Below are 20,517 nucleotides of genomic sequence, written 5' to 3'. Positions count from 1 at the left end.
TTAGATTTCAACTTTGTCTGCGTGGATTAATCAAGAACCTGTTTGAGAGAGCAAATTGGAAGGAACTCGCCATTTCGACGTTTAGAATAGAATATTAACGGGAGGAGGCTCTCCTTCATACACTAAATTTATCACAAATGTACAGGATAGTAATGTAACAGTAGGCACTAAGGTATAAATGTGGGAGAGAACAACCGGAAACATCCATTTTCAGAACTTTGAATGGGTTCTTATAAAATTCATGAACCATTACCCGAACTTAAATAAACATAATTTCATTTCACGTATCAGTGTACATCTTATATAAAGCACATTTTATTTATGCATAATGTGCAGATAATGTTGTGATAAATGGGATATGGACTATTAAAATGGTGGACGATTAAAAAGAGTGGAAAGTCGCTAAAAGAAACCATGTGTTGTTTTAAAACCCACCTTCCCAAATCTCTACTCGTGGTAGAGTCACTACCAGAAAACCTATGTTGTTTTATAACCAAACTTATAAATCGCTAATCGCAAGAGACTCGCTATCAGAAAACGTTTGTTTGTTATTTTAGAATCATATTTCTGAAGTTCCGCTCATGGAAGAGTCACTACCAGAAACCGTGTGTTGGTTTAGAATCAAACTACTAAACCTCTACTAGTGTAAAAGTTACTATCAGGAAACCTGTATTGTTTCAGACCAAACTAATGAACATCCACCCATGGAACAGTGACTACCATAAACCCTATGTCTTTTTAAAATCTACATCTAAATTTCTACAGTGGAAGAGCCACTATCATAAGCCCTATATTGTTTAAGAATCAGAATGCTATCTCTCTTCCAGTGGAAGAGTCACTACCAAAGACCCTATGTTGTTTTAGAACCAAACTGCTATATCTCTCTCTTACTGGACGAGTCACTACCAGAGACCCTATGTTGTTTTAGACCAAACTTCTAAACCTCTAACCGTAGGAGAGTAGCCACCAGAAACCATTTGTTGTTTTAGAAACAAACTTCTGAACCTCCACTTATAGAAGAGTCACCAACAGAAACGCTATCTTGTTTTAGAACGAACATCTAAACCTCTACCAGTGGAAGAGTCACTATCCTAAATCCTATGTTGTTTTAGGCAAAACCTCTAATCGTAGGAGAGCCACTATCAGAAACTCTATGTTGTTTTACAAAGGGCACTAGGACAGTTTTGCAATACACAAAAACGGTTGGCTGGACACCCCTGTTATGGTGAGGGATGAAAAGAGAGGTAAAACCCGGTCTGGAAGATAGCAAGGCGCGACCTTCACACCAGTTGTTACCAAGCAGCGGGATTGAAAGCAAGTTTAATTGTCAGTGTGGTCTAAAGGTGAATAACGCGCAATTATCCGCTACAATTTTGCTCGTGGATTAACTGTTGACAGTGCCTGGAGGAAATGTTTCCTGTGCTAGGAAAGACTGTGCACATCGGACAACAATTTTCCGATGGTACAAACAGCTCCAGAGGGGAAATTTGGGGGTTGAAGACGATCCTCGTTCTGGGCGACGGTCTGAAGCAGTGACTAAGGAGAACAATGAAGTTGTGAGGAAAATGTTGCACCAAGAGAGGTGGTTGTCATATCGGCAGGTAGAAAAGACCCTCCACAACCCTGCACCTGCTATTCATTCAATTCTACACGACCATCTCCATGTTAGAAAGGTTTGTTCCCTTAGGGTGTCCCATTCACTTTCAGAGGAACAAAGGGCACATCGAGTGAAATGGTGCCGAAAAATGCTGAAACAGTTTGAAAATGAGACTTCGCGTAAAACGTCAATAGCATCGTTACAGGTGACGAAACATGGCTTTATTATTGCGATGTCCCAACAAAATCCCAGAACAAGGTGTGGCTGTTTGAAGATGAAGGTACTCCTGTGACTTTGCGAAAGTCAAGGTCAGTGAAGGAAAGGATGATTGCAGTATTCTTCACTAAACGGGACATCCTGACTCGGGTTGTGCTAGAATCACAAAGGACAGTTACTGTAAAGTGGTACAGTGAGACTTTTTTTTGCTAGTTGCTTTACGTAGCACCGACACAGATAGGTCTTATGGCGACGATGGGGCAGGGAAGGGCTAGGAGTGGGAAGGAAGCGGCCGTGGCCTTAATTAAGGTACAGCCCCAGCATTTGCCTGGTGTGAAAATGGGAAACCACGGAAAACCATTTTCAGGGCTGCCGACAGTGGGGTTCGAACCTACTATCTCCCGAATACTGGATACTGGTCGCACTTAAACGACTACAGCTATCGAGCTCGGTTCAGTGAGACTTGTCTGCCTCATGTCATCCAGCCTCTCAAGCAGCTCCGTCCAAGGTCACGGCTCAACAATTGGCTTTTGCATCACCACAATGCTCCAGCACATCGTTCTAATGTAACAACGCATTTTCTTGCCAGATCAGGGTTGACTGTGTTTGATCACCCTCCATACAGTCGTGATCTTGCCCCATGTGACTTTGCACTCTTCCCTGAAGTGATGAAGCTGAAAAGGCTACGTTTTGCATCCGACGAGGAGATTCTGGCAGCATGGGATCAAGAGAGTGAAAATGAAACCGAAGAAAAGTGGCAGAGTTGGCTCAGTGACGAGTTTCGACGTATGAACAAGTGTATTGAGTGCGGTGGAAATTATTTTGAAAAAGTATAATGCGTTCACTCACATTTCAAAGCTTACCTAGTGCCCTTTGTAGAACCAAACTTCTAAACCTCTACTAGCGAAAGAGTCACTCCCAGAAACCCTGTGTTGTTGTAGAACCAACTTCTAACCTTCGATAGTGGAAGAGCCACTACCAGAAACCCTATGTTGTTTCACGTGGTCATTGATATCGTGAAGCGAGCAAGTGGCTACGCGGTTTGGTAACATAGTTATTAACTTGCATTCAGGAGATAGTGGGTTCGAACCCGAATGTCAGAAGCTCTGAATATGGTTTTCTGTGATTCCCTATTTTTACACCAGGCAATTCATTAAGTCCACGGTAACTTCCTCCACACTCCTAGTCCTTTCCTATCCCATCGTCACCAGACGATGTAAACCAAAGTGTAAAACACAGCAAAACAAACAAAAGATGTCTTAATCCGAGTTAGCTATGATGGCACTTGCTCTCTGATGTATTATGCAAATTATCACGAAAGCATTCTGATTCCTTGATTATAATTACCTTAAATACACATGTTCCCAGATTATATTTTTAAAATGAATATAAAATTTATTACGACGGAATACAGTGCATATTTTCAGCGTTATTTCTTGTTTGCTCCTCACAGGTTTGTTATTTTACCATTTTCCAAGACATAACTATAGTCTTATGTCTATGAAACGCCTGTTGATACAGTCAAAGTCCTGTAGGTAGGTCTAAGCGAAATCTTCTAATGCTATTCGTAATACGCCTCCTACACAGTCTTGTTTCAAGAGCTTCAAAGCAGGTATTCTATAAAGGAGATGAAGGGAAACAGTTACAGAGAAGTTCACTCACCTAGGCTTGTTTGTACAACCGCTATTGGAGACCTGAGTAAACATAATAAACAAGCATTTGTGTTGTATTGCATGCGATGAGTTTGTATTATAAGATACTTCTGTGCCACATTTAAATTTCGTAGTTGCTGGTGGCTGATTTAATGCTAGGTCAAGAAAGATATAACCGAACAAGGAATATCAATTAAATCCATTTGCGGGAAATTATTGGAGTCATTTCTGATCCTCCAACGGTATGTAGTGAACTTACTGAACGAATGATTGCTCGATCTGGATCACGTAGCTATCAGCTTGCATTCGAGAGATAGTGGATTCGAGCCCACCTGTCAGCAGCCCTGAAGAGGGTCTCCGTGGTTTCCCACCTTCATACCAGGAAAATGCTGGGGATGTTCCTTAATGAAGGTCATGGTCGCTTCATTCCCACTCCTAGCACTTCCTATCCCATCACCCCCGTTAGATCTGTCTGTGTCGGTGCGATGTAAATAAAACAAGGCTTCACTTGGAAGACGTCATGTTATTCACCATTGTGATACGTCCGTCATATTGCATAAAACATTCGGTCAAATGCCGTTATCATCATAATCATATTAAGGCTGTGCTTCTCACTGTTACCATACTTCTCCTTTTTCTACTGTCATAATTTCGTGGTAGTTCTGGCATCTGATTTCTCCCTCTAATATCTTCTTTCTTACATGGACTCACTTTTCCTCTCCCACTCATAGCTTTCACTTGAGACGTGCATGTTAAATCCATTGAGTCAAAATAATGGCGAAAATGTATTGTTTTCCTACTATAGATCTTATATTGTGATGATTCTTTGTTCTTTCACTTTATTTTAAAGTTTTTCATTGCTGTTTCATTCTGTCCCTGTAGTTTTCGTATTCTTCACAATCACATTTCTACTGTCTCCAAAAGCTTTTTTTTCTTGTCATGAGATATCAGCTTTTACAACCCTATAGCAAACCATTCCAAATAAAATTAGTTACTAACTGCTTCTTTACCTCCGTACTGAGAGAGTCTTTTATTAATAAGGTTTCTCTCTCATTGAAGCTCGTCATATTATTGCAATAATCCTTCTATTTTAATTCAGTATATGTTGTCCTTTGAAATTAAACTGCCTTAATAATTATTTTAAGTAAATAAGAATAACTCAAACAGGTATTCATTTGTGAAGAAAAGTAATCGATCAATTTCACTTGCGAAGCAGTAGGCTTCAAACTCGGTGTAAGTTATAAAGTGTAAAACAATTTGCTTAGTTTTTCAAATGATTATTCTCAGTTTACAGATTTTGAAATGGCTTGTAGAATCCCGAGAAGTGTAAGAGATCGTCAGCTGCTTTAGAATCTCCGCTGAGTAAGTACTCCTTGTGCAGTTCCTCACTGGATTCTTTTCACCCAAGTACATATTCTTGCGTATTTCTCGTGGTATAATTTTCTTCGCTATTGAGAGCGTAGCACCAAGGAAATGGTTGTAGTTCGATGCTACTGGTGGAATAAATCGAACACGGTTATCCAGATCACTTGAGAACTTGTCACTTTTTCCATTACTGAAGCTTCAATGTGGTCTAAGTGTACCTCAGACTAGCGGTATTTGAATTCCAATCGACAGCATGACTGACCCGTGTTTACTATGAAGAAAATCAGCCGTTTCGTTTATTACAGCAAGGAAAGCATGACCCTTTCCACCTTTTGTGACTGAACAGATATCTGGATTGTATTCGTTGTTTCGCCGCGCTGATTTAAAAGTTCACCTTCCTCTAGTATCGAAAACGAAATTCAGGTTACTGACTTCAGACCATCTTAGAAATTTTTACCCACTCGCATTCTCAACCTCATATTTGATAGCAACGAATATGAGATAAGGTGGATTGGAATATTTACAAAGAAGGCCTTACTTCAATAAAACCCATTTGTGTAAATTTAAAAATTAAAATACATCTGTCAAGTCTTTTGTTTGGAGTGTATTTTTGTACGGAAGAGAGAACGATGCCCGGTGGACGGCAAAGGAATCAAATGAGGAAATTTGAAGATAATTGAGAATATTGATCAGCACTTCCAAAAAAATCAGACTTAAACATATTCCTACTGAACACCATTAAAGGAAATATTTGTGGTAAAAAGACAAAGGGAAGAACTAGTAAGATGTATTTTGAAGATATTAACGAAATAATGGAAGCTATGAATAGGTGAAGAGTACAGGAAACAACTGAGGAAAATGGTTACATTGACATAGCAGAAACATCAGTGATTAATACATAGACTCATGATGACGATAATGATGACCAAATAAAAGAGTATTGAGCATTGAAGGGCTGTCTAGTTGAGTTGGTAAAGCCGTGATCAATTCACCCAGATGGACGTGGGTTTAATTCCCCACCAGGAAATTGAAATATTTATAAACAGGTTTGCAACTTCTGGAGGGCACATGGCCTTGAGAGGAATTCAGCCTGCACCAACAATTAGTATTAGGTTAATTCCTGTGGGGAGGGGGAGGGAATTCGGCCTCTATATCTCATTTAGCGCCCAGGTTACAGGCATGATATATGTTATCATAAAATTATAAAAAATTTGATTACTTGCTATTTATTAAGAAAAAATATATCTGGATACCTCTGAACTGTGTATTAGATTAATTACTGTGCCAGACAAAGTGTATTTAAGTCCATCCGCTAATTGTAGTAGTCTCACGCTATGAAACCGAGAGCACTCCACATATATGGAGTTATTTAGCAACAGCTATACTGTACAGTGTATTGCTCCTCTTTTCCTCTACCAGAACGCTCCTTGTAAATGCATACATATCTTACTTAATATCTTGTCGCAGACAACAACGGAAGTTGGAAATGTAATGTATTTCTGTTTCAAACAGAAGGTCGTTTCTGAAGATTAGAGGGCTCCATTGTAGTTGAAGAAATAATTATATCCTTGGGACTGGACTTAACTCAGCGCATTGTTTGACGTAGGAGGGACTGTTTACACACAGTATTCCGCCTGGCAGCGCATCCATTCTGAGATGGAGGAAGACAGAAATAGATTTGCAAACTAATATCACTGGTATTAAGAAGTTCACGTTTCACTTCAAGAATGATACATCCTGACCGGGCGAGTTGGCCGTGCGCGTAGAGGCGCGCGGCTGTGAGCTTGCATCCGGGAGATAGTAGGTTCGAATCCCACTATCGGCAGCCCTGAAAATGGTTTTCCGTGGTTTCCCATTTTCACACCAGGCAAATGCTGGGGCTGTACCTTAATTAAGGCCACGGCCGCTTCCTTCCAACTCCTAGGCCATTCCTATCCCATCGTCGCCAAAAGACCTATCTGTGTCGGTGCGACGTAAAGCCCCTAGCAAAAAAAAAAATAAAAGATACATCCTGACCACTGAATTCCTCATATAATAATCTCTGCAAACCTAAGACCAGACAAAGGGAATAAAACATTGCTTTACTTCCTTTCATAACAGTTTTTTCCTTGCCCACCCCTTTTTTTATCACCTGCGGCTGGCATTAGTGTGGATTAAGCCCTGCTTTTCGGCCGAATTCCCCTGTGTATAGAGATCTGTCCACTATTGCGTGTTTTCTACGGTGGTTGGTAGTGTGGTGTGTTGTATGTAAATAAAGATGTGTGTGAAGACGTTCACAAACACCCAGTCCCCGAGCTAGAGGAATAAAATGAACGCTGTTATAATTCCCGGACCGACCGGCACTCGAACCCAGGGTCCTTTAAACCGAAGGCCAGTACGCTGGTCACCCAATCAATGAGTCGGACTGTTTTCTTAACACGTATCTGTCTAAATTACATAACAGCATCTTAATGTGTATTCGAATTACAGGACTGTTTTTATACATGTTGCACACGTGTGACCCAAAATTTACATCGATATAAAATAGTCAGGGATGTAGGCTATTGTTGAAACGGATGTTTAATGAATGTAGTCATCATGCAAGAAGGTGCGATGAAACACACTTACAGATTTAAACAACCGGAACGCATTAAAATATACACTCAGTCGAAGGCATCTTGTTTCTTTCCGACTTGTTGTTATTACGGAACATTTCCCTCCAACGTGGTCGTTCTGTGGTGTTAGCTATCACTGGTGTATATTTCATGACCTCAGTGGTTCACATATTTACACCCACAGTCATATTTCTTCATGGCCTTCCCCAGTTTCATGGGGTTAGTTCGATGGGGTTGTAAATGTTTATGGATTTGGCCCCATTTTACGGCCTATGCCCTTCCTGACGCCGAAAGTTGGTGGATATTTTCACTCACTATTGCATGTTACTGTGGTGGTTAGTAGTGTTGTGTGTTAATGAATATGTTTATTAAGATAAACACAAACACTCTGTCCCCAAGCTACAGGAATTTAGCATACGAAGTTAATATCCGCGATCCGGCTGGGAATCGAAGCCAGAGCCCTCTGAACCGAAAGCCACTACGCTGACCATTCAGCCAAGGAGACGGACGGACGTAACACAGCCAAATTTGAACAAATAATTAAGAAATAAAGGAGCACATTTCTGTATGTAGGAACTGAAGAGGATAAAGATGAACCAATCTCTATTACTCGTACTTTCCTATTATATAGCATTTGAATAAATGCAACCTTCATGGCAAATAAGTCTACGTCTACAATTTAGCGTTATGTACACATTTGTTCTCTTTGTCCTGAGATGACTTCAGCTCTATTGCGTAAAAGATAGAAACATAAATATACTAGGAAGAAATTAGAAATGATGAAAGTGTCTTAGAACTGAGACCCAGATATACTCGATGACATAGTGATGTCCAGTCACGGCTAGACTGCGATCAAACCAGAAAAATACCTGTAACTGCATATGGGTTCGATAGTAGGACTACAATTACGAAGATTCGGGAACTGGCTTGCCAAGCCATATGCACATACACATTCCTTAATAAAATAATAATAATAATAATAATAATAATAATAATAATAATAATAATATTATATGCATGACTATATGGTTCTTACGGCGGCAGACTTGAGGCTGGTTAAATGCTCGATCATTTTCACTGAATTTTAGAATTGTTACGGCGAAAACGAAAATCCCTATTATTATTCATTTGCCGCCTTTCAAACACTGCGTGGTCGAGTATGCGACCGCGTCGCGCATGTGGATTTGGCCCTGTTTTACGGCTGGGTGCCCTTCCTGAAGCCAAACCTCTGTTGAGGAATGTAATCATTATTGCGTGTTTTTCTGGGGGTTGGTAGTGTGGTGTGTTGTCTGAACATGAAGAGGTAAGTGATGGGAAAAACACAAACATCAGAGGCGATTAAAATCCCCGGCCTGGCCTGGGATCGAATCTGGGACCCTCTGAACCGAAGACGATTCAGCCAAGGAGAAACAGAAAAATCTAGGTGAAATAAAGAGTGAAGTAGCTTGCCAGTACTTTCCTCACTGAGCTAGAAGAACTATTTCAACGTGACTGACCGTATGATATCTACATTTCCTAGCACCGAAATTCACTAGTCGTGTTTGGAATACCTCAGACTTCAGTGAAAGCTACTTGTTACTCTAGCATGTGCCTAGATATAGATTGAAGAATAATGCATTTATTAAGAAATGATGATACTGCCCCCATTTTTCCCGAGCTAAGCCCAGCCATCGAGCGATGAGTCCCAAGGTGGACCGTTCGATCGTTGGCTATCACTTTCTAGAGGCATTTAAGGGTTGTAAGGATTGATGACCAAGCAGGATAAAAAGAAATATTAAAACAACACTCTGACATTTATTCACATAAGCAATTAAACAACAAAATATTCTTGCTAATATTTCCTTTTTACATAACAGAGCTTTCATAATATCGGGTTTCTTCCTCGATCTAGAGTGACTCGTGTTCATATCTCCAGCTTTACTGTGCTGTAAATGAAACCAAAGAAGTAATTAGGCCACTTGCCTTTTTAAACCAAACATTTGACTGAAAGAACTAAATAAACATGTGTTCAAAGTTTCACCAATTTAAAGTTGCCTCAACACGTGGTCTTTACGATGTACACAACTGAATTAGTCATTTACAATATTTAATAATGGTTAATGACACTAACATGAACTTCAGTAGCAAAGAAAAACTGTTTCCAAAATTCTCAAAATTAATTATTATTATCTTGATTATTATTATTACTATTATCATTATTTTGTCATACAGTTAACCTGTTTCATTGTAACGCGATCGTGTTCTTACTAATTCTCCACCGCATCATTTGTCTAATATTCATCATTAATATTTCAGAGTAATGATTTTTGATTAATTATTAATGACTTATTTTTACAATGTTTCAAAGCAATCATGCGGCTGACAAAATTTCTACCTTTGATCTTTGCATTTCATTTCTATTCAAATTAATCTTAAAGTATTTCAGATTTTTAGAAATTTACATTGCCAACGTGTGAGCTAGTTAAATAAATTTTGTTACAAATCGAGTGCCTTTACAAAGTAACGAGATGATCTTTCCTTTTAAATCTCGCAAAATAAAAATTAAATTCCTTCCTAGTCTTCCTTGACTTAATTTAATTAAACTTTCCCTTAAGGGCATGAAATTATTTCTTAAGGCAACACACAACGATGAATGTGATCCGCGTCACGGCGAGTGCGCGACCAGATCAGAATTAAATGAAATAAACATGGCACAAGAGAAATATACACATTTACACACACATTCACACTAGGGAAACACGTTTTATGTACACTATTTACAACGAATCCTGACTTAGCAATTTTAGTTATGATTTTTATCGATGGTCGGGACGCGTAATGTCTCGCAGAAATAATTCGTGTACAGAAATTCTCTTACATTAATGGTGGCTAGTGATCGAAGTCATGAGTATCACTTGATAGAAATACATTTCACATATCAGCGCAAGTTCATCTAATTCATGAGATTATAATGGAAGATTCTAGTAAAATCCATAAGCACTACCATCATGTGGGCTACAGGTTGAATTTACCGCAAGCGTGAGCCTTACTCGCATTATTTTTACTTCCTACCTGTGAAATACACTCACAAACACGTGCTCCACTAATTATAATCTATCTTGCGCTCCAAATACACAAGAATAAATCAATATCACCACTAATTCATCATTTACTTAATTATGCAACGAATATCCCTCAGGATAGGCCATATTCCAGACCCTTCATGAACAGAGCACATTCTATCTCACATTTAGGAATTCTACAGTAGTTTATGGCTCACGAGCGTTTACTTCTGTTTTACCCGATCTTTAATCAAAATTATTATTATTTAAGTGATTATTACATCTACTGATTCTCCTGGAATGTCGTAAAATTAGATGACTTCATCATAAAAGACAACAAGTGATTTTAAAAGACACTAGGTTCGACCCTATTCACTCAAAATGTACACGCAAATTTTCCATCCGGTAACTTTCAATATTACAAATAAAGTAGATTTATCGTGTGGTCAGTGATTATTAAACTTAAGCTCCTTAAGCATGGGAAGTCAGTCAAAGACAACCTACATGTCTACTCTAATAGATTTCAAAATCTCATTCACACGTACCTAGTCTACCATGACACCTTAAGAAGTAGGAAAATGAAACATTTCTAACTACAGCAAACTGATAGATCTACGACTTAAGAAGAAAGACCTCTAGTTGTACAAAGATAGGACAGATAAATTAAATTAAAAAGGTACTCAAGTTTTGTAGAGTTCGATTCCCGTCGACAGTCAGTTATTTCAGCATACTCCGGCCAGTCTTCTTCCAATTACCAGAGACGCCTTACATTTTTACAGCTCCATGGAGGCTCTGTGATGGATGTCCCTCGATGAAATGATGTTGGTAGTTGCGGAATTCTTCATCTTGAGATCTTCAATTCCGAGACGTCTTCGTTGATTGCTGGTCACAAGCTGTAACTGAGATGACAAAATTAAGTATTTTGAACAAGCACACGCAGAATATAAACAGTTCGTCTACACTGTCACACTTAACTTGGCTCCTAGACGTTTTTATTCCACAGAATTCACTAATTATCAGACTAAATTCTGGTAGAACGGGCGTCGACTTGTCTTGAAATTTCTCCTTCCACGTGGTCCGGTGATGTGATGTCTCACGCAGCGAACAAGCATTAAGAAGAGCGTAAAGAGCAGAGTATTAAGCATTAAGAGAGCGATTCACTCGAAGCAAGGCCTTTTATAATTAGCCCAGGGAGGCGTGTTCTTCAGCGAGTACGGTAATTGGCTGATGATCACCTTTAATTTGCGCAGACTATTCTAGAAACAGGCTGAGTCGCGCGTGCGAAGGTAGTCACGTGGTTAGCTATAACCTTGACACAGTCTTGCCGGTGACGTATCGCACCCCTCTGAACGACAAAAAAAACTCGTTCACGGCTCGCCACAAGTTCCCAAGTGATGTGTTGCGGCTTCAAGCAGACAATAAAATCTTTGCTTTCCACTTGTTAAAATATTCGTAAGGTCGCCAATTTTCACGGGGACATCTCTCCCTTGGTTGGAGTATAATTTCATTTGTAGATGAAATTATTACATAACAGTGTCCATTACTATTGTTCCGGAAAATTGGTTGTTGAATCACCTGGTAATAACTTAGTTGAGCTCGCGATAGGTGTGAGACTCGGAGTTCCTCGTTCCGCTCCTGGCATCCAGTAGCCTAGTCTCTCCATACAGGGTGTTTCTCAAGTTTTATTCCTACCTTCAGTAACTTATTTTTCCCTTTTAACAGACGGTTACACGGTGTCAGCTAGTGGTGTAGGTGTTCGGTAGAGTCTTAAATTAGCGGCATTGTGGACAGCTTCGTAAGATTTATCCAAACTTTGTATTTTATAGGAGTTGTTGCCAAAGACTTTAATGATCTTGTAGGGTCCCACAAATAAGGGTGCAAATTTAGCATAAAATTTGCTCGTAGGCTCGGACACAGCTGGTCTCCTCAATAATACGTATTCGTTTAATCGGAGAGGTCGGTGAAATCTCCTCCCTTGAACTCTTCGGTTTCGTCTCTCAGCGTGGCGTCTCAGTGATTCCGTTGCCTTCTCAATGTTTTCCTGGGGAGTAGGTCTTACGGTTCCAGGACACTGAATGATGTGATCCCAAGATCTCACAGGGTAATTATTAAAATGAAGCACTGATGGAATTTGGGAGGTAGCTTCGTGAATAGTGCCATTAGAACATTCCATAATAATCGGAAGTACATCTACCCATTTCCAATGAGCATTCCCGCAGAATATTCTACAGAACTTGGCCAGCTCTTGCATTACACGTTCCGCTGGATTACTAGACGGATGTCTCACGGAATTTAGTACATGTTTGATGCCCAGTTGGGTCATGGCTTGTTTAAATTCGGCCGAGGTGAATTGTGGTCCGTGGTCTGTTAGAATAGCCTGAGGCTTTCCCATGTGAGGAATTATATTCCGGGTGATTCTCCACAGAACGGCTTTAGTGGTGGCCTTCTGGATTGGATATAACGTCACGTACTTGGAAAACACATCGATGGTGACAACCACATGACGGTTCCCTCGCTTAGAAGTTGGAATCTGACCGAACAAGTCCATTGCGTAGAGTTCTTTCGGAGCAGATGGCAAGATAGGAATGGGACTTTGCTTTAATAAATGAGAGCTTGGTTTGACTCTCTGACAAGTGTCACATGTCCTGACGACATCATTTACAAAGGTTCTCAATCCTTCCCATGTGAATGATTCTAATATTGTGGCAACAGTCTTATCTACTCCACCATGACCTGTAATTCGATGGACGTGCCAAGTAAGAAGTTCCCGTAGCTTCGGCGGTATAACAGCTCGTAGTTTCGTCCTAGCAGAGTCAATGAACTTATACAGGGTCCCATTGATATAACGGAAATTTCTAGCTTGTCTCTTTATTTTCCGAAATCCTGGCTCGTTTGGGGTAAGTTTGTCTTCGAGACAGTCAATGATAGGCCGTAACTTAGGGTCCCGCTTCTGTGCCTGTCGAAGGTAACCAAGTTTGCGTAGGAATTCGTGGTCTTCCTGTATTAACGCGATCTGATGTACCTCTGCGACTTCAGAATTAGGGTTTCGACTCAGGCAGTCGGCTAACAGGTTGTTCTTCCCGGAGCAATGTTCTAACTGGAGGTTAAATTGTTGTACAAAGAGTGTCCATCTGAAAACTCGTTCGGAAGCCATAGTTGTTTTTAACATGAAAGTTAATGCACGATGGTCGGTCCTGACAATGATGGGAAATCCGTAAATTAATTTCTGCCAGTATTTGAGAGCGTAGACTATGGATAACATTTCCAGTTCAGTTACGGAGTAATGTTTTTCGTGCTTCCTTATCTTCCTGCTGACGAAAGCCAAGTATGTCCTGTTTTCAGGGTTCTCCTTATCTTCTTGGAAAAGAACGGCTCCTATTCCAATGTTTGAGGCATCAGTTTGTAGAATGAAGGGCCTAGTAAAGTCAGGGTATCCCAGCTTAACGTTGTTTACGAGCATTTCTTTCGTCTTAGTGAAGGCTTTGTCACATTCGGCGCTCCACTTCCATCTATTGCCCTTCTTTAGGAGATCCTGCAATGGAGCGACTGTCTGAGTGTAGTTAGGACAGTGGTTCGAAAAGAACTGGGCCATTCCCAAGAATTGCCGGACCTGTTTCACTCTCACAGGCTTAGGAAAATTACTGATGGCTTCGATTTTGACTGGGTTGGGTTTCACGCCATCGCCGTCTATGATGTGTCCCAGAAATAAAATCTCGGACTTGCAAAAGTGAGACTTCTTCAGGTTCACGTGGAAGCCAGCGTCGGATAAGTTCTTAAGGAGTTTCTCCAATTTAACGAGGTGTTCCTCTAACGTTTCACTCGCTAGGAGGAGATCATCAACATACCTCGTTGTGAAGGTTTTAACCTCGTCGGTTAGGCATCTTTCGAGTGCTCGGATAAGCGCGCAGCCAGCGTTACGGATTCCGAAGGGTAGCCTGCAGAAAACATAGGTTTGCTGGTCGTATATGAAGCCTGTCAATAGCCTAGATTTTTCTTCAAGCAGAATATGAAAGTAGGATGACGTAAAATCAACAGAAGAGAAGTATCTCATACCCCTAAACTTTCTAATGACGTCTTTGATCGTCGGAGGCTGATCATTCTCCGGAATTAGCTTTTCGTTCACGGATCGAGCGTCTAAACACACGCGCAGCGATCCGTCTGGCTTAGACACGACTACTAAAGGGTTAATGAATGGACTGCTAGCTTTCATGACGATTCCATCCCTCTCCATTTCTTCAATAATCTTGCCGACTCTGGAGTAAAATTTTTCCGGTATCGGATACGGCTTCTTCTTGAAGGGTAGCCAGTCTGTCACAAGAAGTGAGTATTGAAAGTTGGGAATAAGACCTGGTTTGGAATCGAACAAGTTCTTATATTTCAGTAGCAAATTCTGCAGCTGAATCTGTTCTTTTTCCGTGCCCATGGCTTGTCTTGATTTCTCAAAAATGAGATCGAAGGGGTGTATGTCGTTATCGCCTTCTTCTAACACTTTATCCATGGCCATTAAAATTTCCTCAGAGGCCTCATGGTCTTCGGTTTCCCTCGGAGATAAGGCGTCTGTTTCCCCGCAATAAGCAGATGGATCGTTTACATCGGAAGGGTTTAGCATGGCAGTCTCGGAAAAATCCGCCTTCCTGAATTGAATGGAGTTTGACTGCATGTCAATCATGGCTTGGTAAGACATTAGGAAGTCTGCACCCAAAATAATATTAAATTTAATGTTGGACATGGCTAGGAATACTTGAGGAAATATCGTCCGTCCAATCTCAATATCCAACAATGTCTGTTGTTTGCACATGACAGACTTGTCCGGAATTATGCCCTTAATTTTTACGTGAGATACCGGTATGACAGGTATATCATTTCGGTCCCTCAGGTCTCTCAAAAATGCCGTCGAAATGACGCTAATCGTCGATCCAGTATCTATGAGACATTTTACGTGAACATTGCAGATTCGTGCTGAAATGATGGGTAACGTCGATGGTATTTCGCTGTTACGCTGACCAACTTCATCCAACAGGTCTTCGGGCTTGGTAGTCCATGAGTCGACCTGTACCACAATCCATTCTTGAGGTTTAGTGATTTTGCCTTCAGGATTCAGGCTATCTCCTCTTACTGGAGATGGAGTTTTTTTTTTGTCAGCACCTTGGCTGTGCTCCTGACTCGAGTTGTTATGTTGGCTTCCCCGAGCCTTGGCCTCTTGGTATTGAAGGCTTTCCGCTCCCACGATATCAGGGTTGGTATCCTGGGTTTGGATTGCTCTTCGCCATCGTTCGTTTTCCTGCGTCGAGTTTTGAAGGTCTTTCAGATATTTCTCCTTTTCTTCTTCTCGCCAGTCTCTCCTTCCTCTTGAGTGGCGGAAGTCCTGGTTTCGGTTCCAGCTCCTTCGGTAATCTGAGTATGGACGCTTCCTCTCGTTACGTCTGGAATATTCCCAGTTTCTAATGGGTCTATTTCTGCGTACGGGCGATCGATCACGAGGTGAATCTTGCCCTCCAGGGTTACGTTTCCACGTTCTCCCTTGGTTGACTGATTTCGATTCTTCCTCCTTATTCGTTGTTACCTGATGGATCTGAGGTTCCGAGTTTCGTCCCTGACGAACTGGTTCTTTGGACGTCATGTCTAATTGTCTTAACAACGCCTCAGCCTGAATTGCAGATTGCGTATTTGAGGCTATCATGATCCTCTGCACATCTGGTGGTAACTGTCGGGTGATCAACTTAACCAACTCAGGTTCTGATGGCGGTGAGTCTAGTTCCCTTAATTTTCTTAATTGGCTGGATAGGAAGTCCGCATATCTCGTGGGCGTAGATGATGCATATTTCCTGGCGTATAACTCCGTCCTAAGGTTGTATTGGACGTCGCTATTCCAGTACTTCTCCAGGAATGCTTTCTTGAAACTTTCGAAATCGTCAAACGAAAATCGAAATGCGACAAACCAGGTATGAACTGAGTCTTCCAGGAATTTTTCGGTGACTCTTAACTGCCTTTCTGGTGGAATTTTCGCATCGCGAAAGTAATCCTGCAGTTCCCGAATAAAGCCTTTCGGAGTCACGTTTCCTCTAACGTTATTGAATTTCTTGGGTTGGTCTTCGTGAAGACGAATTATATTTACTATTTGCGTCTGGCCGGTTGTATTCATTTGAGACGCATTTACTGTCGGCTCTGAAGAAATGTCAATTGTATTCGCAGCGCCTGTCCCTGCAGTTGCAAGTGGAGTTGACGTCAGACCCGTGCCGGTTACACGTTGCTCCAGTAATGCCTGCTTCTCTAGCAATGAGTTGGTGACCTTGCTAGTGTTCTCGTTCTGGATTTTCAGGAGATGCATTTCATGTACAAGCTCCTTAATTCCATCCGTGTACTCCTTTCGAATCCCTTCGGTTTCAGTTTTTGACTCAGTCGTGACCTTATGTATGGCATTCATCAGAGTGGTTTTGATGGTTTTTATCTCGCCCCAACTATCCTCAAGCGACTCGTGGATATAATCCATCCGTTCCGAGGTATCGACTTGGGATGTCTCGATTTTGTCGAGAATGCCCTTTTCGACTTGTTGTAGTTTCTCGTTTAATCCAATGAATTTCTTCGCCCAAGCCGTTTTCGTAACCTTAAGGTCCTCTGAATTTGTGTCAATCTTTTCCTCAATATTCAGGAATGATTGTTCAACTTCGCCCTTGTATTTGTCGATTCCAGTTAATATGTCCTGCTGAACGTTCGCCAGTCGTTCACTGAATTCATTGGACATGCCCGCCATAGACTTGGCAATGTTTTCGTTTACCTCCTTTTTCATAGTAGCGAAATCATTTTTGACTATTACGAGCTCGCTCTGCATTGAAGCTAGCTTGCCGTTAAAAAGTTTAATGTCCGAACATATTTTTCCTAAACCTTCTTCAGTTTGGTTTTTAATGTCCGTCAACTTTTCTTCAATAGCTTCCCCGAGAGATTTTTCGAGGTTTATTTGTGCGTCACTGAGATCACTAAGTCCTTTTTCTAAGTGTACCTGACTATTGTGGAGTTCAGAGAGTCCTTTCTCTAAGTTTTTCTCTAAGTTAGTTTGACTATTATTGAGTTCAAAGAGTCCTTTCTCTAAGTTCACCTGATTTTCATTAAGTTTTTTCTCTAAGTTTTTCTCTAGGCTGGCCTGATTTTCGCTAAGTTTTTCCTCTAAGGTTTTCTCTAAGTTTTTCTCTAAGTTAGCATTGATCCTCTCCTCCATTGCCAACAACATCTGCCTTAAGTCCTCCATAGTTACAATTATTCATTAAATGGCTATTCTGGTATTGGAAGGATTCTAACCGGACTACTGAAATATTGGGAATCGAACTCCATCAAATTTGTGAAGGCACCGATTTGTCGATATCATGAAAGTTCCAAATTTTCACCAATATCGGTCGCAATTATGAGTCTAACTTTAATTAATTATCATCGCAGCAAATTCAAATTTCTAATTACCAGCAAGAATTTGTTTTTAACAATATTCATACAAGTTACATTTAACATGTGCTTATGTTAGCCACAAGAATTTGGGCGAATAAATGTGTCAGAGTCAGCCTAATTTAATTGGTCATCTGATCTTGTCAATGTCATAAACACTGGACAGCACAAGATCATTTTCGAGCTTGGATAAGCCAATCTCGAGCCCCACGCTTGGATTAAGCCATCTTAAATGCCCCCATTTTTCCCGAGCTAAGCCCAGCCATCGAGCGATGAGTCCCAAGGTGGACCGTTCGATCGTTGGCTATCACTTTCTAGAGGCATTTAAGGGTTGTAAGGATTGATGACCAAGCAGGATAAAAAGAAATATTAAAACAACACTCTGACATTTATTCACATAAGCAATTAAACAACAAAATATTCTTGCTAATATTTCCTTTTTACATAACAGAGCTTTCATAATATCGGGTTTCTTCCTCGATCTAGAGTGACTCGTGTTCATATCTCCAGCTTTACTGTGCTGTAAATGAAACCAAAGAAGTAATTAGGCCACTTGCCTTTTTAAACCAAACATTTGACTGAAAGAACTAAATAAACATGTGTTCAAAGTTTCACCAATTTAAAGTTGCCTCAACACGTGGTCTTTACGATGTACACAACTGAATTAGTCATTTACAATATTTAATAATGGTTAATGACACTAACATGAACTTCAGTAGCAAAGAAAAACTGTTTCCAAAATTCTCAAAATTAATTATTATTATCTTGATTATTATTATTACTATTATCATTATTTTGTCATACAGTTAACCTGTTTCATTGTAACGCGATCGTGTTCTTACTAATTCTCCACCGCATCATTTGTCTAATATTCATCATTAATATTTCAGAGTAATGATTTTTGATTAATTATTAATGACTTATTTTTACAATGTTTCAAAGCAATCATGCGGCTGACAAAATTTCTACCTTTGATCTTTGCATTTCATTTCTATTCAAATTAATCTTAAAGTATTTCAGATTTTTAGAAATTTACATTGCCAACGTGTGAGCTAGTTAAATAAATTTTGTTACAAATCGAGTGCCTTTACAAAGTAACGAGATGATCTTTCCTTTTAAATCTCGCAAAATAAAAATTAAATTCCTTCCTAGTCTTCCTTGACTTAATTTAATTAAACTTTCCCTTAAGGGCATGAAATTATTTCTTAAGGCAACACACAACGATGAATGTGATCCGCGTCACGGCGAGTGCGCGACCAGATCAGAATTAAATGAAATAAACATGGCACAAGAGAAATATACACATTTACACACACATTCACACTAGGGAAACACGTTTTATGTACACTATTTACAACGAATCCTGACTTAGCAATTTTAGTTATGATTTTTATCGATGGTCGGGACGCGTAATGTCTCGCAGAAATAATTCGTGTACAGAAATTCTCTTACATTAATGGTGGCTAGTGATCGAAGTCATGAGTATCACTTGATAGAAATACATTTCACATATCAGCGCAAGTTCATCTAATTCATGAGATTATAATGGAAGATTCTAGTAAAATCCATAAGCACTACCATCATGTGGGCTACAGGTTGAATTTACCGCAAGCGTGAGCCTTACTCGCATTATTTTTACTTCCTACCTGTGAAATACACTCACAAACACGTGCTCCACTAATTATAATCTATCTTGCGCTCCAAATACACAAGAATAAATCAATATCACCACTAATTCATCATTTACTTAATTATGCAACGAATATCCCTCAGGATAGGCCATATTCCAGACCCTTCATGAACAGAGCACATTCTATCTCACATTTAGGAATTCTACAGTAGTTTATGGCTCACGAGCGTTTACTTCTGTTTTACCCGATCTTTAATCAAAATTATTATTATTTAAGTGATTATTACATCTACTGATTCTCCTGGAATGTCGTAAAATTAGATGACTTCATCATAAAAGACAACAAGTGATTTTAAAAGACACTAGGTTCGACCCTATTCACTCAAAATGTACACGCAAATTTTCCATCCGGTAACTTTCAATATTACAAATAAAGTAGATTTATCGTGTGGTCAGTGATTATTAAACTTAAGCTCCTTAAGCATGGGAAGTCAGTCAAAGACAACCTACATGTCTACTCTAATAGATTTCAAAATCTCATTCACACGTACCTAGTCTACCATGACACCTTAAGAAGTAGGAAAATGAAACATTTCTAACTACAGCAAACTGATAGATCTACGACTTAAGAAGAAAGACCTCTAGTTGTACAAAGATAGGACAGATAAATTAAATTAAAAAGGTACTCAAGTTTTGTAGAGTTCGATTCCCGTCGACAGTCAGTTATTTCAGCATACTCCGGCCAGTCTTCTTCCAATTACCAGAGACGCCTTACATTTTTACAGCTCCATGGAGGCTCTGTGATGGATGTCCCTCGATGAAATGATGTTGGTAGTTGCGGAATTCTTCATCTTGAGATCTTCAATTCCGAGACGTCTTCGTTGATTGCTGGTCACAAGCTGTAACTGAGATGACAAAATTAAGTATTTTGAACAAGCACACGCAGAATATAAACAGTTCGTCTACACTGTCACACTTAACTTGGCTCCTA

The sequence above is a fragment of the Anabrus simplex genome, chromosome 3, assembly GCF_040414725.1.
Source record: "Anabrus simplex isolate iqAnaSimp1 chromosome 3, ASM4041472v1, whole genome shotgun sequence".
In the NCBI taxonomy this organism is placed as follows: domain Eukaryota; kingdom Metazoa; phylum Arthropoda; class Insecta; order Orthoptera; family Tettigoniidae; genus Anabrus; species Anabrus simplex.
Note: the sequence above shows the minus strand (reverse complement) of the source record.